The sequence below is a fragment of the Trichosurus vulpecula genome, chromosome 6 (assembly GCF_011100635.1).
Source record: "Trichosurus vulpecula isolate mTriVul1 chromosome 6, mTriVul1.pri, whole genome shotgun sequence".
NCBI classification, from domain to species: domain Eukaryota; kingdom Metazoa; phylum Chordata; class Mammalia; order Diprotodontia; family Phalangeridae; genus Trichosurus; species Trichosurus vulpecula.
The window spans coordinates 13,987,389-14,012,050 of record NC_050578.1 but is presented as its reverse complement, the minus strand read 5'-3'; the positions used below and the strand labels follow the sequence as shown (position 1 = coordinate 14,012,050).

At 38.8% G+C, this 24,662-nt stretch overlaps 1 long non-coding RNA gene across 2 annotated transcripts; it reads right to left on the bottom strand.

The window, feature by feature from the left end:
* Positions 1-2,784: 2,784 nt before the first annotated feature.
* LOC118854361 lies at positions 2,785-18,916 on the bottom strand. 2 transcript variants are annotated; one of them, XR_005010711.1, is made up of 3 exons: positions 18,635-18,916; positions 4,625-4,805; positions 2,785-3,644 (listed from the first exon to the last, which is right to left on the bottom strand). It is a non-coding gene; the product is annotated as an uncharacterized LOC118854361 (long non-coding RNA). The 2 variants fall into 2 exon arrangements; XR_005010710.1 differs by lacking the exon at positions 18,635-18,916 and having other exon boundaries at positions 4,625-5,007.
* Positions 18,917-24,662: the final 5,746 nt, after the last annotated feature.

Here is a 24,662-nt window from a genome sequence, read left to right as displayed (position 1 = left end):
TACACCTAGCCGGGTGGACAGGATGAACTCCTCTGATTGGTTCCCAGTGACTGGTATTGTCCCTTCCTGATCGGTTGAGTGAGGGTCAGGAGGTCAGAATCTCATCAGAGGAACCACCTGCTTTGTGGCCCATTAAAAGTTTTATTCTTCCCTTTTGGGTTTTTCTTCAGGACTTTCCTTTTTACTACCAGACGAAAGTGTAATGAGAAGAAAGGAGAGATTTCTCCTCCCCACCAGTACCACAACACAGCTTCAGTCACTGGGGACCACTCAGAGGAGTTCTCTTCCAATAAGGCATGTATCCTTAGCAAGGGGCCAAATGACATGCCCAGGTTGGGATATGTATCATTCTAGCAAAAGTCAAATCAGTCAATCAGGTATTTATTAAATACTACTATGTGCCTGGAACTGTTCTAGGTATTGGGGATACAAGAACAATGAATGAAATATTCCTTACAATGAGCTCACGTTCTAATGAATGGGGGAAACAAGTATATATTAAATTATATATAGCAAAAATATAAAATTTAAATATGTAAATATTTACAAACACATAGGTGTGTGTGTGTGTGTGTGTGTGTGTGTGTGTGTGTGTGTGTGTGTGGCAGCTAGGTGGCATAGTGGATAGAATGCTGGGCCTAGAGTCAGAAAGACCTGAGGTCAAATATGGCCTCAGACATCTACTTACTGTGTGATCTTAGGCAACTCACTTAACTTCTGTTTGCCTCAGTGTCCTCATCTGTAAAACAGGGATAATGGTACCTACCTCCCAGTGTTGTTGTGAGAATTGAGAAAATATTTATAAAATGCTTATCACAGTACCTGGCACATGGTACATACTATATAAATGTTAGCTTTTATTATTATCGTTATGTAATATATATTATATATGTGTGCATATAGTACAAAGTAGTTAAATACAAGGTAGTCTGAGAGGAATGGCACTAGCATTTAGGGAAGGGAGGGAATCGGGAGAGGTTTCGTTCAGAAGTTGGTGCCTAAGTTATGTCTTAAACATAGAGAAGAACTCTGAGGCACAAAAAAGGAGAGAGTGAATTCCAGGTATGGGGGAATGCTCTGTGCAAAGGCACAGAGACAGAAGATGGAGTGCATAGCCTCTGATCTCAGTAAGTGAGCTGGAGAGCCTGTGGGATCCCCTGAATCAATAAGAGGTCTTCCTAGCTATCCTTGGTGTACTCGTATGTCTACTTTTTGTTTCTTTGAGAATAGGAAAAGTTTTGTTTTTGTCTTTGTATTCCCAGCACCAAAAACAGAACCTGGCATATAGTAAGAGTTTAATAAATGTCTGTTAATGATGGTTCTATTCATCATTGATGAATTTTCAGTGATCCACCCTGTCAGCTCCTCGTAGTCACTGAGTGCTTAATAAGTGTTGGACAAATTCTAATTTGCCATACTTGTCAGTGAAAAAGAATTGGAAATTAGGGAGTGACCATCAGTTGGGACACAGCCAAACAAATTAAGGTATATTAACATAATGGAATACTATTGTGACATAAGAAATGTTGACAGGGATGGTATCAGAGAAACCTGTGAAGACTTGCATGAACTGATGCAGAGTGAAGTAAACAGAACAGGAAAGCAATTGACACAGTAAAGACAAATTTAAAAGACTTAAGAACTCTGATCAACTCATTGACCAGCCATGATTCCAGAAGATCGATAAGGAAGAATGCTATCCACCTCCTGATAGGAGGGATGATGGACTCATTGCAGAATGAAACTTTTTGACATGGTCAATGAAGGAATTTGTTTTGTTTGACTATAAATATTTCTGGGGGGGTCATTTTTCTTTTTTTTTGATGGAAAGGAAAGCAGAATCAATTTTTGTTCATTGAAAAAATTAATGAAAAATAAAAGAAGCCATACTTCTCCAACTCTATTAAAGATAACTTGTGTGTCCTGAAGGCAGGTGAACTTTTAAGTAAAATAAAAAGCAGGTGTATGGCATGTTATTACAGAATACCAGACAGCCCACCATCATTTCAACTTCCATCCTAGTTCATATAAGTGTTAAATGTCATTCACGCTGGGGTTTTATGGACTTTACACCTAACGATTGCAGATGGCACTAAAAACAAGACCATGGGTCTGCTATGGCTTAAGCAGGTCTCTTGTGTTACACAATTTCACAGGATATATTCTGAGAGGAGACAAGTATTACTAGCAAATCCACAGGCAAAGGAAAGAACTCATACTTGACTTGGAACATATGCATCAAAAGAAGGGGTCAGACAAGAATGATGAATGGGGTTTCTTTTTTGATTTCTACTTCACCATCAATAGAGGTTGGTTCCACTACCAGATATTAATAAGGGCTTCCACCAATCATGCAGAAAGATTCTGCAAACCAGGCCCAAGAAAAATAATTTGAAGGGAGGCAGGGCAGGCATGGAAGGGGAATAATCTGCAGCACTAGATGGAACAGGGAAATCAATGAGATCTCAGAGCTATTCAATTATTTGAATATATGAACATATTCCACAGAATAGATTCCTTAAATTAAAATTTTCTCAAATCTTCTTCCCCTTTTTCTATTTTAAAGGACTACAAATAATGGATATGAAAAATCATTAGGAGCAGTGGGAAAAGGAAAGATTAAAGAAGATGTCTCACATGCTTGGTGGAAATGTTAAGCTTTCCTAGAAATAGATCATAGGATCATAGATGTAAAGTTCGAAGGACCTTACAGTCGCATAGGGCCAAAGCCCTCATTTTGTGATGTAGAATCTACACGTAGAAACTAAGGCACAGAGAACAAAGGAAGGAAATAAGCATTTTATTAAGCACCAACTTCTTGTTGGCAACCATGCTTGGCACATTGACAAATAATAGATCATTTGATCTTCACAAAAACCCTAGGAAGAAGATGCTGTTCTTATTCTCATTTGACATTTGAAAAACTAAAGCAGACAGAGGTTAAGTGACTTGCCCTGTGTCAAGTTTCTCTGAGTCCACTCTATCCATTAGACCACCTAGCTGCCTTTATAAAATGACTCACTTCAAACAACAAAGGTAGTAAGTTGCAAGCCTAGGATTTGTTTTTATTTTTTATTTTCAGTTTTTCCATTTTTTTAAACTTTAGAAACCAAATGACCATTCGCACATACAAAACAGAATGGTGAAACAGGACTGTACATGAAATGGCAGGCCACTGTTATATGCAGCTTGCTTTTCTTTTCAAGTATTTAATAACCTCAACCTGTAACTGTCAAAGTTGTCTGGCTTGTCCATCCTTCAATCTATTCTTTTCTGTTCATTAAAAAAGATGCCTCGAGGATCCTCTTTCCTTTTTTTTGTAACTGTATCCCTATTTCTTCTTGACCCCACCTCCATTGGGAAAGGCAAGGAGAGAAGAGGAGAGGAGAGCCAGTCAAGCAAAACAAATTTACACATTGACTGTGTCCAAAAATGGATATCACATTCTGCATCTTGAGTCCATCTCTTCTCTGTCAGAACTTGGGTAGCATGCTTCATCATCAGTCTTCTGGAATTCTGGATAGCATTAAAACCTGGTATTTGAAAGAGGCCCTTGTACTCTAATTCTAGGGACTTCTTCCATTGTAATGTGGATGATTATCTGTAGACATTAGCATATTCCAAGGAAATAACATAAGTGCCAGCTAGAAAAAATAAAAATATTGTTACTGATAATAATAATGAAAATGATAATAGCTTAAAAGATCCCCCTCTTTTTCTCTCAGAATCCCTGCTTTACTAGGAAATGTACTTTTCTCCCCTAACAAAATAGTAATTTTCCGTCTGGCATGTTATAATGCACAGATAATCCTTAAGACATATAACGAATTGATACGAATATATAAGAACAGGAGCCATTGCCAAATAGCTACATGGTAGAGATATAAACAATAAATTTGGTGAAGGACAGTGGGAGGGAAGGGAAGGAGTAGAGAGAAACTCAAACTAACACTATGAAAGTATGTACCAAATGACTAGCAATGATGGAAATAAACTTCAACACAACTCTAACAATTTACTTCACACCCACCAGATTACTGAAAATGACAAAAGAAGAAAATAGTAGATATTGGAAGGATTATGGGAAGACAAGCAGGCCAACAAACCATTGGTAAAGCTAGGAAATGGTCCAACTGCTCTGGAAAACTATTTGGAACTATACTAGATATAATCTGATGAGGCCCAGGGAATGCTCTTCTCCCAAAAGAGTCTGGCTTTAAACTCAAGCAGGCCAGTTCAAGCATGGTGGAGCCTGACACTTAAAAGAGGTAATAAGTTTTTGTTTTTGCTGATTTTCACACTCTATGATTTGTTATGCTCCCACCCATTAGTAGAACTCTTGGGAAAATCTCTAAAATCTTAGACTGGCTCGTGTCTAAGGGCTCCCAAAAAGGGATTAACAGGATCTTTTCTAAAAAGGAACTCAATGCACAAAATTGCTATCAGGTATGAGACAGCTATTTTTTTCTCTCAATCACATAAGAAATATTTAAAATTCAAAAGACTCATAGATGTTAACTGGCAAATAATGCACCAGTAATTCATCCTTCCTATTATACTTTTCTGGGAGGTAGGCAAGATACCCAGGAGACTTGTGGAACTGTTGAAAATATTTCACTCTCACCTCAATCTGTACCATCTGAGCAAAAATTCAAGGTCCAGGTCTTCTTGCCAGCCACAGCATGATTCATCTTCCTCAAGGTAGTATTCTCCTCTAAATAAAAGGCACTCAGTTCAAGGACTCTGGTTCTCTTGAATGCGCTATGGCTGGAAACATCCTTATTTCAGGATCACTGATCAGTGATCTGTGCTCAGAGAAAGAAATATAACATAGATAAAGCAGCCAGGTGTTTGAGATCCAGTCTCAGGCTCACCTAGGCAAGCACATGTTCTCACTGCCACACATTTGGAACTACTATTGCTATTGCTAGGGAAAGGGAAAAGAAAAATGTCCTCACCATAGCAGGAAGTCCAAGAAAGAGTTGGCAGAGTCCCAAATAAGATGTTCAAAAGGGTAGGAGAGAGAGACAGAGAGAGAGAAAGAAAGGGAGAGAGAGAGAGGGAGAGAGAGAGAGGGAGAGAGAGGGAGAGAGACAGAGAGAGAGAGAGGGAGAGAGAGAGAGAGACCTTGCCTTTTACAGCCTGCTGAGTGGGTAGCTCCTTCTGACTTAGTCACCCATCATTTTGAAATAACAGCTTCCCCAACTTCCATGAGAAAGACAAAGTGAATAATCAGGAACCACTAGTATGAATGTACTTTAGCAAGAGGTCAGACCACATATACCCCACTAGAAGAAGCCAGAGCACAATAAGCCCATCCTCACACATACTTCTTGGACTAAACCTTCTACTACATAAGAGTCATGAAACTATATATAGCCTTTGACCTAATGATCCCACTAGTCATCATTTACCCCCCAAAAATCAGTGATAGGCAGAAGAATCCCACATACCAAAATGTTTATAGAATATATTATTTCTAACAGGTCCATGACCAGTTCTGGACTTGGAAAAGACTGCAGTGAGGAGGAATAGAGAAGTAAAGATGTTGCCCCTTCACTCTACTACCTAGGACCAAGTGACATCTTTATCACTCAAACTGGGCACTGGCCCTTCACAGGAATTGTGCACAGAAATTGCTCTAATCGTAATCTTCTGTTCTTCCACATCTCCCTCTATCTCACTCCTCTTAAAACTATTCTCCACATTATGAATTCCACTCTTTCCATCTAGCACTATTCTTGCAATCCATTACCAATGCTCTCGCCTCACTTTCCTCCCTTCACAGTCTTCAGCCCTCCACCCTTGAATCTCTTGCCTCTCTCGTCTATCCATTCACACTCTGCCAATCTTTAAACCCAGCTCATATTCTCAATTTAAATGCTACTAGAGAAAGCTAAACAACTACTTTAGCTGGGTCCACCACAAATTCAAGTTATCTAATCTCAAATGGTTTTGCTGCTGCACTGTAATCATTTTATTCTTTCTTGATTGAATTAATCACACTCTACCAAATAGTCACCACAAACCCCTTCTCTCCTCGAGTCCCCTATATCAAATCTACTTTGCTTTTTAAGCACATGATCCCACCTATTTCACTGAAAACATTGAGGCCATCCAACATAAAATGCCTTGATTTCCATACTTCAAAACCATTCTGCTTCATCACCTATCATGCCCTCCTTGGCTCCTGTCTCAGAGGACTAGATGGCCCTTCTTACTAAAGCTAATTTTTTTTGCTTGTGCCCTTGATCTCACCCTCCCTTTCTCTGAGAGTTCACTCTACTGAATAGTTTCTCTTTCATCTTAAATCTCTTTTTCTTAAAAAGCCTTCATTTTGCCCTACCATCTTCTCAAGCTGTTATCCCATATCTCCATAGAAAGGACACTGGAGCAAGAGCACCCGTGTTCAAATCCTGCCTCTGATACTTGCTACCTGTGTGATCTTGGGCAAATCACTTAGCTTCTCTGGACTCATTTTCCTCATCTTAAATGAGGGAATTGAACCAGATTGTCCCCGACATCTCTCTCAATGACCCAAGTTTATGTGTAGGTCATAATGTATTTTATTATTCATGCATTCGCTTTAATACGCACATACCTTTTTAATAATTATTATTAGTTTGCTTTATTGTTTAATAAATGATTATGTTTAAGTGTTGGTATTAAGTTCATGAGATATTACAATGAGCAAGGTGAGTATATTTTGTTTCAACAGGGTTTCTAAGATCCTGAGAGAATTTGATTGTCATGTTGGTGATTTTTCTCTGGGAATCTAGTTCTGCCAGTGATGGAACAGGTTGTGATAGAGCCAAAGAGTACATAGGTATCCACCTACTGAGGTGAGAAGTGAGAGGCACTCTGGTGTAGGTAAAGATATACCCCATGCACCCATTACATAGGTAGTATTTTATGTATATTTTCTGCCTCCCATGGTAGACTGGATTTTACTTGACGGCCAGGACTGTGAACCCTTCCACATTGCACTTTGCCTGGAACAGCATGGGCACTTAAATGCTTACTGAATGAACTTTACCCCCTCGTGAAATATTTATTAATGATAATTATGTTGGCAGTAATGCTCCTCCTACTGTTATTGACGACAACAAGATTATCTTCTACAAGACCACTAAAAAAAATTCTCTATGGTAAAAGGAACTCTTCAAAGGTAAACAATAATCATTAGTGTTCATATATGACTCTAAGGATCAGTCAGAAAACATGCATTTATTAAATGCTTGCTGTGTGCTGGGCACTGTGATGTACGTTGAGAATACAAAGAAAGAAAAAAGACAGTTCTTCATCTAAAAGATCTCAGACTAATGTGGTTGGAAAGAAGTAAACAGAACCATGTGGTGGGCTCTCTGCTAACTACTTTTACAAATGTGAACTCATCTTGATCCTCATAACAAGGAGGTTGTAATTGGTAAGTGTTATTATTACACCCTTTTACAGTTGAAGAAACTGAGTCAGACAGAAGTTATGTGACTTGCCCATGATCACACAACTAATAAGTGCCTGAGGCTGGATTTGAACTCAGATCTTTCTAAAACCAAGCCCAGTGCCCTAACTTCCATACCACCTAGCTGCGTCATGGGAGAGACATCTTAAAAATATCTATATACCAAAAAGATATACACAGAATAAATTGGTTAACCAACAGTAAAGGGAAGGAACATTTTATATCCATTATCTCATTTAAACATCATAACAAACCTATGAGGTAGACATTATAGGTATTCTTGTCACCATTTTACAAGTAAAGAGATCATGGAGATTAAATAATTCTCCAGTGGTCACCTAGTTAGCAATTATTGGTGGTGAAACAAACCAAGGTCTAGCGCCATGTCCCCTCTGCACTCCGTATCATAGCTGAGCACCAACTGGGTCAAATCTAGTTATGAGAACAAATTGGATATAAATACTTCAACTGATATCCAACAAAAATACAAAATTTGGGGGCCTGATGGGAAGAACTTATACACTAAACGATAAACCCTTTTTAGGAACAGTAACAGTTCTAATTTTTTTTTTAATTCTTAAAGTACTTAGAAGTAGGAACGAGATTTATATCCTACAGTATTACTCAGTGGGAGAAGGTCCCACACCAATTTCCTTGTGATAAATAGGTCCTAAGGATTTGTACAAAGTACCCACTAATGATCTTGGACATCTCATATTCATTTCATCAGATTTCTAAGAATGTATGCTTACTCCAGTAAGCCTGTAATGACTTCTGTCTCTTTGTTAGATACATCCCATTTTAAATCTCCACCCTAATACAGTTCTGGTGTCAGGAGGTTACTTCTGTATTTCAACATATCCATCAGACCACGTAGCTCTCCTCAGCTCAACAGCTGATCAAAATCTCCCACCAGTTTTTCAGACATACCTTCTGTTCTCTCCTCCACATTCATCCTCACATTCCAGAATGGCTTTGTTCCCTTATATGAAGTTACAGGTATGGCTCTGATTAACCCTCTCATTACCCATTTCTCTGCACCAACAGAAACCATGAGAGCAAATTCACTCCAAATACAGCTTAGGATATCAAGAAAAAGTGGCAAACTCCATAAAGGTCCAGAGGTTGGGTTTAATTTGGAAACATACCTCCAAAGTTCAATTGCTTATCCAATCCTTATCCAGACTTAGAGATCTCATTAGAGTGGCACAGGGATGTGATGACAGGAAGGAATTAAGGCTCTGCCAGGCACCAGTGAAAACCAGCTGTGCACCACCCCCACCTGCCTAATTGCTTCTATGGCAAAAGTGAAGTGTGTGAGAGGAGTATCAGGGAACCTAACCCCTAGCATTTCAGAAGCCTCAGAGAAGTCACTTATGATAAGTTCCAGGAATGGAATTACCCAAGGTGCATATGGGTCAGATCTCTTGGGACCATAAGAGAACATCTTTTTTATAGCAAAATAATTATAGCAACACATTTTACAGCAGCAAAGAAATGGAAATAAGTAGATGTCCATCAATAGGGGAATGGGTAAGCAAGTCATGGTATATGAAAGTGACATAATGTTGCTGACCTGCAAAAAAAGTCAAACATAAATGTTAAGAATTTAGAGAAGCTTTGGGGGAAAGTCATGAACTGACACAAAATGAAGTAAGAAGAACCAAGAAAATAATACACACAATGATTTTAACAACCAAAAATGGAAAGAACAAAAAAATCAAAATTGAACATTACACAATTATAATGACCAAGCTTGGTCCTGAAGAAGACATATGAAGATCCACCTCTCTTCCTTTCTTTGAAGAGAAAGGGGACCTGTGGATATGAAACACTGCTTAACCTATTGAATTTGCTTACTGAATAGTTTTCCTTAACTGCTCTCTTTTTTCTTGTTTTATTCTTTGTTATAAGAGATGACCCTCCGTTGAGGGAGGGAGGACTTAAACCTATATATTCAGATGACCTTGCTTCCACGCTAGCATGATGGCTCCAGGGAATCTGTTTTCCATACCTCTAGTCTTTCCTATCTCCAATCCAACTTCCACAGAGCTACCAAAAATAATCTTTATTAAATACAGGTCTAACCATGTCCCTGCCCTGATCAAAAAATGCATATACCTACTCCAGAAAAACCTTAGAGTTCATACCTTATTGAATAATGACAAAGAAATCCCATGACTTCTTTCACTTCCGAACTGAACAACAATAAAAATCAACTAGAATTCCATAGGCATGGGAAAGAGGATCCATAAGCAAACCTGTACAAGTGGAGGACATGATGTACATAGCCAGAAATAGGCCAGGGCATATATAACCTTGCCACTGGCAGCAACCAGCCTGCTGCTACAGGACTCAGACTAGGACAGCCTCAGCTCAGTGGCTCTTAAATCCCTAATGCTGTCCTGAGATGTTAGAGAGGTCCCTGAAAATCCAGCACTCAGAACCTCAAAGATCCAGGGCAAGGGAATGTACCTGTGATATGCTCTAAAACTTAATATTTCTAATGTTGATTAAATTTAAATGAACATTTTCTCTATTACATTCTTGAGTCTAAACCTGTAGTGTTGTTGTGCTACAAGAAAGTATGAAAAAGATAGTTTATAGAAATCTGGGAAAACTTGTTTTTTAATAATACTTTATTTTTCCCCAGTTACATGTAAAAAAAAATTTTTATCATTTGGTGTTTTTTAAGTTTTAAGTCCCAAATTCTATCCTTTTCTCCCTACCTTCTCCCCACCTGCCCCCCAGCCCAGACAGTAAGCAAAGTGGAAGCAAGGAAAGAAAGAAACACAAGAAAGGAAATGGAGAGAAGGAAGGAAGGAAGGAAGGAAGGTAGGAAGGAAGGAAGGAAGGAAGGAAGGAAGGAAGGAAGGAAGGGGGAGAGAAAGAGAGAGAGAGAGAGAGAGAGAGAGAGAGAGAGAGAGAGAGGGAGAGAGAGAGAAATAGTATGCTTTCAGTCTGTATTCAGATGCCATCAGTTCTTTCTCTGCAGGCAGATAGCATTTTTCATCACAAGTCTTTTGGGATTGTCTTTGATCATTATATTACTGAAAATGGCTGTCATTTACAGTTTTTCATTGCACAACATTACTGTTACTGTGTTCAATATTCTCTTGGTTCTGCTCACTTCACTCTGCATAAGTTCATATAAGTCTTTCCAGGTATTTCTGAAATCATCTTGCTTATCATTTCTTATAATACAATAATATTCCATTACAATCATATATCATAACTTGTTCAGCCATTCCCCAGTTGATGGGCATCCCCTCAATTTCTAGTTCTTAGCCACTACAAAAAGAGCTGCTACAAATATTTTATACAAATAGATCCTTTCTCCTTTTTTAATCTCTTTGGGATACAGACCTAGTAGTGGTATTGCTGAACCAAAAGGTATGCACAGTTTGCTAGCCCTTTGGGCATAGTTCCAAATTGCTCTACAGAATGGTTGGATCAGTTCACAGTTCCCTCAACAGTACGTTAATGTCCCAGTTTTCCCGTATCCCCTCCAACATTTATCATTTTCCTTTTCTGTCATATTAGCCAATCTGATGGATGTGAGGTGGTACCTCACAATTTGCATTTCTTTAATCAATAGTGATTTAGAGGATTTTTTCGCACATGACATAGCTTTGATTTCTTTGTTTGAAAACTTCCTGTTCATATTCTTTGACTATTTATCAATTGGGGGATGACTTGTATTCTGATAAATTTGACTCAGTTCTCTATGTATTTGAAAAATGAGGCCTTTATCAGCAATACTTGTTTAAAAAAAATTCCTATTTTCTGCTTTCCTTCTAATTTTGGTTGTATTGGTTTTGTTTGTGCAAAAACTTTTAATATAATTAAAATTATCCATTTTATATCTCATAATGCTCTCTATATCCTTTCTCTTATCTATAGGTCTGACAGGTAAATTATTCCATACTCTCCTAATTTGCTTATCATCTCACCCTTTATGTCTAAATCATGTACTAGTTTCAATCTTATTTTGGTATGTTTTGTTGGTCTATACCTAATTGTCGTTTTCTAATTTTTCCAGCATGAGTTTTTGTCCCAAAAGCTTGGATCTTTGGTTTTATCAAACATTAAATTACTATGGTCTTTTACTACAATATATTGTGTACCTATTCTGTTCCACTCATCCACCACTGCATTTCTTAGCCAGTACCAGACTGTTTTGATGATTACTACTTTGTAATATAGTTTGAGATCTGGTATAGCTAGGAAGAAGCGGGGAAGACCTGTAAGAAGTAATACAGAACCAGGAGAATAATTTTCTATGGTGACAGTGTTATAGAGACAAACAATTTTGGAACACTTAGAAACTCTGAATAGCATAAAGACCTGGTTCCATAGAACTAATGATGAAACATGCTACCCATCTCCTTATAGAGAAGTGAGAGATTTGGGGTATGGAATGTGGATGTGGAATGAGACAAATATACCTATGTACCTACATACATACCTACCTACATGGCCAATACATTTTTTTTGCTTGACTATACATGTTTGTAACATGACTCATTTTTTTTTTCATTTTCAATTGAGTGGGAAGAAGAGAGGGCAGATTTTTGCTGATTGCAAAAAAATTAACTTTTTAAATATGTGTATACTTTTAAAAACAAGCTATATGTAGCAGATACACATTTTCATATTCAATAATCTTTTTCTGCCTTTTGTATGTAGAAATCTTCGTATTTGCTAAGGACTCTTTTTTTCCAATTTTATATAATTTATTTATTTTCGGTTTTGAACATTCACTTCCACAAGACTGTGAATTCCAAATTTTCTCCCCAACCCTCCCTTTCCCCCACCCTAGGACAGCATGCACCCCAACCACTCTTTTCTCCAATCTCCCCTCCCTTCTACCACTACCACCCTTTCTCTCATGCTCCTCCCCTCTATTTTCCTGTAGGGCAAGATAGATTTCTATGCCCCATTGCATGTACATATTATTTCCCAGTTGCATGCAAAAACAATTTTTTTAACATTCATTTTTTTAAAGCTTTGAGTTCCGCATTCTCTCCCTTCCTCCCTCCCCACCCACCCTCATTAAGAAAGCAAGCAATTCGATACAGGTCAAAAGTGTGTAGCCATGTAAAACACTTCCATAACAGTCATGTTGTGAATGACTAACCACATTGCCCTCTATCCTGTCCTTCCCTCCATTTATTCCATTCTCTCCCTTGACCTGTCACCCCAAAAAAGTGTTTGCTTCTGATTACCCCTTCCCCAAATCTGCCATCCCTTCTATTATCCCCCCTCTCTTATCCCCTTCCCCTCTGCTTTCCTGCAAGGTAAGATAGATTTCCATACCCAATTGTATGTATGTTATTCCCTCCTTAAGCCAAAACCAATGACAGTAAGGCTCATTTATTCCCTCTCACCTCCCCCCTCATCCCCTTCATTGTAAAAGCTCTTTCTTGCTTCTTTTATGTGAGATGATTTACTACATTCTACCTCTCCCTTTCTCTTTCTCCCAGTATATTCCTCTCAACACTTAATTTTGTTGTTTAAGTATCACCCCTTCATATTCAGCTCACCCTGTGCCCTCCATCTACATATGTGTGTGTATATATATATATATATATATATATATACACATACATACATATACACACATATACATACATATGTATACATATATACATATACATACATGCACATAAACCTACATATATACACATACACATACATATATATTCCCTCTAACTACCCTAATACTGAGAAAGGTCTCATGAGTTACAAATATCTTTCCATGTAGGAATGCAAACAGTTCAAGTTTAATAAGTCTCTTATGGCTTCTCTTTCCTATTTCTCTTTTCATGTTTCTCTTTATTCTTATATTTGAAAGTCAAATTTTCTATTCAGTCCTGGTCTTTTCAAGAAGAATGCTTGGAAGTCCTCTATTTCATTGAAATTCCATTTTTCCCCAGAAGTATTATACTCAGTTTTGCTGGGTGGGTGATTCTTGGTTTTAATCCTACCTCCTTTGACCTCTGAAATATCATATTACAAGTTCTCCAGTCCTTTAGCAAAGAAGCTCCTAAATCTTGTATCATCCTGATTGTGTTTCCACAATACTTGAATGTTTCTTTCTGGCTGCTTGCAGTATTTTCTCCCTGATCCAGGAACTCTGGAATTTGAGTACAATATTCCTAGGAGTTTTCCTTTTGGGATCTCTTTTAGGAGATGATTGGTGGATTCTTTCAATTACTATTTTACCCTCAGGTTCCAGAATATCAGGACAGTTTTCCCCAATAATTTCTTGAAAGATGGTGTCTAGGCTCTTTTTGTTGATCATGGTTTTCAGGTAGACCAATAATTTTTAAATTCTCTCTCCTGGATTTATTTTCCAGGTAAGTTGTTTTTCCAAAGAGATATTTCACATTGTCTTCTATTTTTTCATTCTTTTGGTTTTGTTTTAGAATTTCTTGATTTCTCATAAAGTCGTTAGCTTTCATTTGCTCCATTCTAATTTTTAAGGAATTAATTTCTTCAGTGACCTTTTGGACCTCCTTGTCCATCTGGCCAATTCTGCTTTTTAATGCATTCTTTTCCTCATTGGCTTTTTGGACCTCTTTTGTCATTTGGGTTAGTCTATTTTTAAAGGTGTTATTTTCTTCAGCAATTTTTGGGTCTCCTTTAGCAAGCTGTTGACTCATTTTTCATGATTTTCTTGCATCATTCTTATTTCTCTTCCCAATTTTTCCTCTACCTTACTTGATTTTCAAAATCCTTTTGGAGCTCTTCCATGCCCTGAGACAATTTCCTATTTTTTCTTGGAGGCTTTGGATGTAAGACCCTTGACCTTGCTGCCTTCCTCTGGTTGTATACTTCGATCTTTTTCTGGTTGTATGTTTTGATTTCCTCGCTACCAAAGACATAAGAAAACATCTTTTCACCAAGGAAGTTCTATAGTCTTATTCTTTTTCCCCTGTTTGCTCACTTTCCCAGCCAATTATTTGACTTCTGACCTCTTTGTTAAGTGGAGGGTGTACTGCCCCAGGTTTCAGGGGTTTTGTGCTGCTGTCCTCAGAGATATTTCTAGGGACCTGTAAATGCTCAGTTCTTCCAAAGTGGTATGATCAAAGGAGAGATGCCCATTCCTCTCCTGGCCTGTGCTCTGGTCTGTGAGCAACCACAAGAACTCTTTTCTGCCTTGGAACTGTGAGGAGGACTCCCTCTCCACAGCTGCCACCAGCTCCACCACACCAGCACTCCTCCTCATCCCAGGACTGTGACCCAGATCATCCACTTTTTTCTCCCACTGTCTGTAGACTGAGAGCTCCAGAAGCAGCCACCACTGCAGCAGTGATTACTGCCACGGTGGGGTTTGTGCTAGGGCTGGGGTTGTGGCTGGACCATGCTCCTCTCTCACCCAGGTGAGACATCTTTCCCACTGACCTTTGAAGCTGTCTTTGGCATTTGTGGGTTGGGAAGTCTGGAAATCTCCACAGCTGCCAGTGATTCAGTGCCTTGGGGCCTGCTCTAGTCCTGTCCATGGCAGTGCCACCCAGGTTGGGCTGTGCTCTGCTCCAAGCACAGTGCGATAGACCCTTTCTGTCAGCCTTCCAGATTGTCTTGGGCTGGAAATCTGTTTGACTCTGTCATTTTGTGGCTTCTGCTGCTCTAGAATTTGTTTAGTCATTTTTTACAGTTACCTTGAGGAGTTTGGTGGGAGAGCTCAAGCAGGTCCCTGCTTCTACTCTGCCATCTTGGCTCTGCCCCTCCCCACTCCCGCTAATGACTCTTAAGTTCCTAATTTCAAAAATTAGTTTAAAAGACTCAAACCACTAAGCCTAGAACTCCAATCCCAGGTCTGCCTTTTAGTATCTGTGATATTCCTTTCTGCTTTCTTTTCAGAAGTAGGAGATTTGGGGCATGGAACATTATCTACAGCAGCGTAGTGAATCGATGTCTTGTTTAGTTTTAATAAACTGCTTTTTTTCTTTTTATTCTGTTCCAAGGGATGGTGTGCTGAGAAGGAGAGGGGAAATAGCTATATTTGGAAATGAAGACAATATAGAAACAAAAGAGAGCGATAACTTTTTGACAGCTGTGTGACCTTTGATAAGTTGTTTAACACCTCCAAGACTCAGTTTCCTCATCTGTTAAATGAGGATAATAGAATTGGCACTACCTCCCTTGCAGGGTTGTTGTGAGGAAAGAGCTTTGTATACGTAAAGTGCTTAATAGCTGTGGTTATAAATTATGAGTCACAAATGAGTTTCTTATCTACATTGGTGGGAAAAGTTTGCACAGTGGAAGCTTGCTCACCTCAATGAAATCACAGTTCCCTAATGCTCCCCCTCAAGAAGTAAGTCCTTTAAAGACCTAGAAGAATGAGTCTCCCTCACAAAGTACCCATTTTACTCCCAGAAAGAGGCTCATTCTTTCTCTGGCTCTCATTGACTCTCACTGCATTCCCCAGTAACTCAGGGTCTCTATAGGAAAGCGACTATCTTCAAAGGCATATGGAGCCTACCAAAGTGACCAGAGATCTGAAAAGATAATATTAATTCTGCCCTTTCTATGAACAAACTTTTCCACTGAGCTAAATTATCTATCTTCCTCTTTCCTTACGTTTATCTTCCCTTCTCTTGTGTTTCCCATTTTTTTTATTTCTTTACCTCTTACTCTTCCATTCCTTTTTCCCTCCTCCCCATCCCATTTCCTCCTACCTTGGTGATCAAACAAAGCAGTTATCACAGTTCCCTCTCTCATTCCCTCCCTTCCTTCCCCATCCTTCCTGACCAGCTGATTCCTGGGAGGAATCCGATAACTTATCAATATGCTTTGGTTGCTCCATAGGAATATTTGCCAGCCTAGGAAACAGCCTCTCTTTGAAGGATAGCAGATCAGAACTTGTCACTCCAACAGGGAGGGCCGGATTTGTTTTTTTGTTTTTTTCTTGTTCACAAGTAAATCCAAGTCACTTTCCATTAAATAGACATGGCTTCAGTACTTCCTGTTTTCAAGGAAACAGATTCAGCAACAAGTTAACATGACCTACATAGATAAGTCTTTTCTCGTTTGTCCTCTTCCATCTCTGTATGTTTATGATTACTCCCAAATCGGTCTTTACGCTTTCAAATTGTCCTCATTTGAACAACACAGATATTTAAACATGCCCTTCTGTATTAACTTTCCTTCTATGTAAAAATGAAATTTTAATTAATTTTATTCATTTTTTAATTAATTTCCAAAATAACAATGAATTTGAGCCCCTCAAACACTAATACTTCTATTCTCTGAGGTTCATTCTAGAGGATTTTGCCTATAACATTGTCAGACTTGAAATTCTGACTCAATAATCAAGAAAACATGAAGAGCAATACAAGTCAAAACCAGAGAATTCAAGAACTCTTATTTAGTTAATCACTTTTTAAGCTTTTTAGCAGTCTAGGTGGCATGGTAAATAGAGCACTAGACTCAGAGTCAGGAAAATCTGAGTTTGAATCCAGCCTCAGATACTTACAGGCTGTGTGAACCTGGGCAAGTCAGTTAACCTATTTGCCTCAGTTTCCTCATTTGTAAAATGGCGATAATAATAGAACCTACCTCCCAGAGTTATTGTGAGGATCAAATAAGATCATAATTGTAAAATACTTGGCACATACTAAGTGCTATATAAATGTTACGTAGTGGTGGTAATAGTAGTAGTAGTAGTAGTAGTAGTAGTAGTAGTAGTAGTAGTAGTAATAGTAGTAGTAGTATCTTAATGTTTTGCCAGTGGTGGTGGCTCAGATCTGAAATCCCAGCTCTTGGGGAAAGCTGAGTCTCTTGGATCCCTTGAACTTGGGAGTTCTGCGCTGCACTGGGGCTAATGCCAAGACAGAGTCAGCACTAAGTTAGACACTGATATGGTAAAACCCTGGGAGGGACAGGGGACCGGGGTGTATAAGACATTTTGAACTAGTCCAGGTCAGAAATGGATCTGAAGTTTCCACGTCAACCAGTAGTGAGATCCAGCTTATGAGCGAGAGTTATACTTCTAGCCTAGGCAAAATAGGGAGGAGAAGGAAATAGAAAGGAATGAAAGAAAGAAAGAAAGAAAGAAGGGAAGGAAGGAAGGAAAGGAAAGGAGGGAGGGAGGAAGGAAGGAAGGAAGGAAAGAAAGGAAAGGAGGGAGGGAGGGAGGAAGGAAGGAAGGAAGGAAGGAGGGAAGAAGGGAGAGAAGGAAGGAAGGAAGAAAATAAGGAAGGAAGGCAGGAAGAAAGAAAAAAAGGAAGGAAGGAAGAACAGAAGAAAGAAAGAAAGAAGGAAAGAAGGAAGGAAGGGAGGGAGGGAGGAAGAAAGGAAGTGAGGGGAGAGGGAGAGAAGGAGGGAAGGAAGGAAGAAAAGAAAGAATGGACATTTTTCAGTCACGTCCAACTTTTTGGGGTTTTTTTGGCAAGATAGCGTAGTGGTTTGCCATTTCCTTCTCCTGCTTATTTTACAGATGAGGAACTGAGGCAAACAACATTAAGTGACTTGGCCAGGGTCACACAGCTATTAAGTGTCTGAGGTCAGATTTGGACTTAGGTCTTCCTGATTCCAGGCCCAACACTATCTGCTGTGCCACCCAGCTGCCGATGAGAGAGAGAGAGAGAGAGAGAGAGAGAGAGAATCTTTTCCAAGCCCTCTGACAAGTAAGTCACAGTTACCACTATGAATGTACCTCAGACTCTCTAAATAGGGAATTTCTGTGAGTCGCCCAATATAAAGTTGGAAGGGTAAAATGGGGAAAAGTATTTATCTGAGTGCATGTGTTGTGTGTATTGCATACTCAACAATGGACTGGGGGGATATTTCTGAGAGTTTCATAGGCATCTCCACTTACAGTAATGATCTCTTTAGACCTCTTTAATAGGAAGTCATTGCAGTGGACCAGAAACATCATTTTTATTTGGAAAGGAAGGAAAAAAACTTCTGCATAAAATAAACAGCTTTAGCAAATGTTTCTAATCATTTCCTTTCAGTACCAAACCACCAAACAATCATTTTATTTACTACATTTTGCTTAGGTACATAAATCAAAGAACAATAACAAGCATAATGTCAAAGAAACTTCTTGACACTTCATACATTTAAGCAACCTTAGTCAATAAACAGTTTAGGCAAAGTTCTGGTTTGAAATGCTGTTCCCAAGAGGACTGTGGGTTCATAAATTGCTATCATGCTTACCTCTGTCATTATTGGTTCGTGATGGGCTCTGGGCAGCCACAGTCATTACCAAGGTCGATGTTACTTGACCTACCCTTTCAGAGAATGATCTTTAGTCACATAGAGACGACCAACAATCCATTTCTATGACTCCTACAGTTTGCTTGTCATCATGTACGTAACATGTTGCTTTCTATTTCAAAACTTGGCACTCAGTAAAGGAGAAAAATCAACCTGCCAGTAAGCACAAAATGTCATGTGCTTCCTGCGATAATTCTGTGTATCTGTGGCAAACCGGCAACTTCCCATTTATTTTTGAAAGAAGAATCCTGAAGAACAAGAGCATGAAAAAGGGAATTTTAATGAACAATAGAAAAATAGAATTCTAGAATTCAGAGATTCTACAGTAATATGTTGCATGGGATCTCTTACCTCTTCTTTGCAGATACGAGGTTTTGCTAAAGTTTATTAAAAAATAAACCAACAGCCAACTCAAAGATTGGTGCACAATGTGTGGCTATTTATTCCTCTCCCTGCCTGCAAAAACTAACTTGCTAGCAAAAAGCCAAGCACTCCCAAGGCTTAGAGAGTATGGAACAGTTTATACCCTAGCCCTGTACCATGCCCTTTGCCTTATGGATTTGGGAAATGTCAAAAAAGATCAGAGCAGGGATCCAGCTATGTTTTATTCAGATCCTCTGGTCTTAACCTTGAAGGAAACACTTAGGGGTTAGTTATGACTTAAACACTGTGCATTAGGTTTGTTGTCAATGAGCTCCATTTTACAAGAGAACAAAATGAAGGAATCTTGGAAACAGACTTGATGAGTGGAATCAACTTCTAGAGATGTGATAAATTTATGAAGTGAATCAACCTGGCTTTTAAAGGTCACAATAAGTTAAACAGTCAAAGGTGGAAGAGTTTTCCCAGTCCTCTTAATCATTTTAGGGGCCATATGACAGCATCTTTAAGAAGAACTAGTCAAATAAAGTGCTGAGACAACAACAACAAAAATCTCATCCACAGCATTTTCTCACAGGGATGCACCCATCATACTGGGGAAATTTACAAAGGTCTTTCTTAATTTAAAAATGAAATTTTGTACTAGACCTTACTGGTTTGAAGGTCTTTAAGTAACTTTCTGAAGTAAATATTTCGTAAAGTACAGTGGGAAGCCACCCTTGCTAATAGGAAAGTTTGTTCATTTTATGGCATCTGCTCAATTATCTCAATAAGAAAATGCATGGCCAAATACACTCCTTCATTCAACAAGGAACTTATGTACAAATTGCTTAAGAGCTAGAGTGACGAATGACATGCTTTGTCCTCAGCCAAGAATTTGCTCAGAGGAGCACAGACTCTTTTTCTCCAGTATGTTTGAATTACTGTTACATGTTGCTGTACAGGTAAAAATGTGCAATTAAAATCCCTTCCAGACCTCCCTACCTCCTGACATCCCGCGCCACTCCCCCCACCCCCCACCACCCAGTGATATGTGCAGTGGATAAACCATTGCATTTGCTATTTTAAATAAAACAGACTTCCACTACAATTATAGGACTTCAATCATAGGATCATAGCTCTAGAGCCAAAAGGAACCTGAGAGGGCATCTAGTACAACGCCTTCATTTTATAGATGCAATAAAGGCAGTGATGATTATAATGATGATGCTAGTGCTGGTGTGGGTGCTGGTGCTGGTGGTAGTGGTGGTAGTGATGGTAGTGATGGTGATGGTAATGATAACTGGCATTTATATACTACCTACTATGTGCCAGGCACCGTGCAAAGTGCTTTACAAATATCACATTTGATGCTCAAACAACCCTGGCAGGTAGGTGTTATTATTATGCCTCTTTTACAGCTGAGGAAACTGAGGCAAACAGTGTTTAAGTGACTTTTCCAAGATTTCACAGCTAGTAAGTGTCTGAGAGTGGATATGAATTCAGGTCTTCCAGGTGATGAAGCTGAGGTTCAGGGAAGTTAAATGTCTTGCCTGAAATTACACATATAAGGAAGTTCAAAGGTGAGATTTAAACCCCAAAACAGTACTCTTTACTGCTTCACTTCACTTTATGCTGTTCTATTTGTCCTTTGTTTTCGAAGAGGACTGATGATATCACCCACTAGACATGGAGACCACCTATAAGATACAGGCATTCAACACTTATTTTCTCTGAAAGTAATCAGTCAACAAGCATTTATTAAGCACTCAGTAGTATGTGCTAGAACTAAGCCCTTGTGGTGTGAAGAAAGGCAAAAAAATATGTCCACTTCACTCAAGCAACCCTCATTCTAATCTAATGAATCAGGCAACATGCAAAAATTTGTACATAAAAGATTTAGATATCAATATATCAATCTTGTATGTAAATATCTCTATATCAACACAAATCAATGTAGAGATGTTTATATCTTGTGTGTACAATATAGAAATATATATCTTGCATATACAATTTTTGTATGTCACTTGCTGAATTAAAGGCATGGATAGACACATCGATCTTGTATTGCCATTTTTTGCATGTTGCAAAAAAATTATATCTATAGCTATATATAGATTATATCATTATATGTTATATAAAGATATAGAAAAATGGTAGATAAAGATAGATTTAGGTGCAGACATTTTTTGTTCAGTCATTTAAGTCACGGTCAATTCTTTGTGACCCCATTTGAGGTTTCCTTGCCAAAGGTACTAGAGCAGTTTCCATTTCCTTCTCCAGCTCATTTTACAGACGAGAAAACTTAGGCAAGAAGGGTTAAGTGACTTGCCCAGGGCCACACAGCTAGTAAGTGTCTGAGGCCACATTTGAACTCAGGTCTTCCTGACTTCAGGCCTCACTCTGTTCGCTGCACCACCTAGCTGCCAGATGTTGATATAGATAGTGTAAATGAAAGGCACTTGCAACTGGGGGTTGGGGGACGGGAAGAGTGGGGTTTCCTGCTGAAGGTGGAGTTATACTAAGATTGAAAAGAATCCAGGAAAACCAGGAGGCACAGTTTGGGAGGGACAGCCTCCAGGAATAAAGAGCAGCTAGTGAAAATGTAGTGTCGTAGTGTCAGAAAATGGAGACAATTATGGGACAAGCTACAAGGGGCTCTGGCCGTTCTCAGCTTAACTTTCTACCCAGGCCTGTGTGACCAGAGAAAGTAGGGGCTGGAATCAATGGAAGGAGTATCAGGGCTGAGGCAATGACAAATCTGCTGACAGATAAATAGAAAAGATACCAGTCCCATTCCAAGTGTCAAGATTCGTCAAGCATTGAGTGAATCATTAGATGTTGCTTTTAGTTTTTTTAAAAAACTATATTTACACAGTATCTTTTTACAATAGGACACAATATAAATGATGGAACTCAGCTTTTGAACTTAATCCAGGAGAAAACCACACAAAATTTGCTTGGGTTAGTCCTCAAAGTGAGTAGCCGGAAGAACACAAGGTACTTCATTCTGCTAGCATGCTCTTGACTAGAGCTGCCAACTGACCCGTGTTGGACCAGCCTGGTGAGTATTTGATCAATCCAGAAACCTGACTGCTGTGTCCTATTATAGCCAGCCTTTTTTAGTTTTGATTTTGGTAACCCTACTCCTGACATATAACTATTAACCTCTGAACAGAAGGGCTTCAATCTATTTTCTCCCTTGACCTCATAGTCCACAATTCTTTGCTATCATTTTAGAGGCACTTCAAAGGGTTTCAGAAAGAAGTAGTGGACGTCTGCTTTTATTTCCTTCTTTATTACTTTTTTACGGGCAGAAAAACAGAAAAACAAAACAAAACGAAATTTGTCTTTATTTCTCTCATCGTTCTTTCATCTGACCCCTTTCCTGACGCTGAGAGAAAGGTGACTTCTATTTGCCGCCTTCTCCCTGGCTTCCTGCCAGTGTTTCTAGGTTTTCAATTTCAATTATTGATGATGAAATCCAAAATAGTTTCGGTAAATATGGCCAGAGGTCTCATAACACAAATATTTGAAGTGTCATGTTTCTTGATTTTGCAATGTGGAGGTTTAAACAAAACAAACATACACAGAGACTGACTTGTGATTCCATTGAAACAGATGAGGAGATTCCCTTTACCAGAACAGGTTATCACCTCCTCTAGAACTGAGAGCCTTAGACAGTTGTCTAGATTCCAGAACACTGAGAGATAAAGCAATTTGCACAGGATCACACAGCTACTATATGTCAAAAGTGGGACTTGAACCCAAGTCTGAACCAGATTTGAACTCAAGTCCTCTGGATTCCAAGGTCAATGCTCTGTCCACTGTACTACTTAGCTGCCCCAAATACATCACTTTAAATAAATGGCTAGCATTTATGCCGTGCTTTAAAGGCTACAAAGGCTTCATATGATCCTTACAACAACTCTGTGAGGTAGCTGTTTTTATCACCTCTGTTTTATAGATTAAGAAACTGAGACTCAGAGACTTTAAGTTACTTACCCAGGGTCGCACAGCTAATAAGTATCTAAGACAGGATCTGAATTCAGCTCTTTCTGAATTATTAAAGGCAAGAGTAAGAAAATAATGGCCCATAATTCTCAGACAGATGTGATAATGATTTCACCCTTGACAAATATTGTTGTCACAGAATTTTAGTGCTTAAAGGGACTTCAGAAGTTACCCAGATATAGCCTTTAATTTTACAGAGAAGACTGCCGAGACCCAAAGTAGTTAGATAATTTGCCCCAGGTCACTTCAGTCATTTAAAGTGGGAGTCATTTAAAGAGTTGGAGTTGTTGCTTCCTAATGTCCCGGATCAAGTTCTGTCCCTTGCTTCTCAGATAATGGCGGAGACAGCACATTGCTTTCTCTTAAGGGCTAAAAAGATATAAGCCAATGGCTTCTATTATTATGCTGTTCCTTTCAGGTGCCAAGTTCCCTTCTGCAATTAATCGTTCCTTGCTTTGACCTAGTATGTGGTCTGACATTCTTCTCAGAGCCCATCTGCTCATTTGACATCAAAATAATCAATTATTTAATCTATACTCATTCATTGAGTATTTACCAGACACCAGACCCTGCTAAGCATTGGAAATTATAGTGGTCCCAAATATTGCAAATAATGAATCCCATGAAGTGGTTACATATATTGTCATTTGAAGTATTCGAAGTTATAATTATGTAAAATACGGTCATTAATTCCAGACCAAAGGAAATATGCTATGCAAATTCAAATAATGTGACCATTTTGTGGGATTCATTCAGATGAATTGTAACTTACATGTAAATAAAAAGCAAAATAGTCCCTGAAGGAACTTACACCAGAAAACAGAACTCAAGAGACAATGAAATCACAAAGATAACGTCCAAGAGGATGATGAGACTTCCCAGAACTTTCTAAACTATCAAAGGATTATATGTCACTTTGATTGACATGTAGGGTAGAATTTACAGTGGCTTTTGACAGCTTATGCAATATGGCTCTCCAAGTCAGCTGAGCCTCACAACAACCCTCTGTAAGTATTATGGATCCCTCATTTTACAGATGAGAGAATAGAAGCTCAGGGAGTTTGTGGATTGTGGCATGGAGAGAGAACTTTCAGGAAAGAGGTCTTGTTGTTCCTGTATTCTTCTGATGCTCCTCTTCTCCAGAACTTCTGTGATTATGAACTCTGTAATAGAGTATTTACACCTTTGTGTAGGAAAGTAACTATAACCAAGTGTTATACTTTATAAACTTTTTATGACAAAATTTTTTCATGGTAAAAATTATTGTTCAATGTTCTTTCCAATGCAATACTTCCACCACATATGAAAAAAGTGATGTTTATTTTATGAATACATTTATATATTTTGGTGTCATTTGGTCTTCTTGGTCATGTCTATCTCCCTGTGACCCCATTTGGGGTTTTCTTGGCAAAGACACTAGAGTGGTTTACTATTTCCTTCTCCAGCTCATTTTACAGATGAGTAACTGAGGCAAACAGGATTAAGTGACTTGCCCAGGTCACACAGCTAGTACGTATCTGAGGCCAGATTTGAACTTAGGAAGATAGCCTAGTGCTCTATCCACCTTACCACCTACCTGCCTCATACATTTATA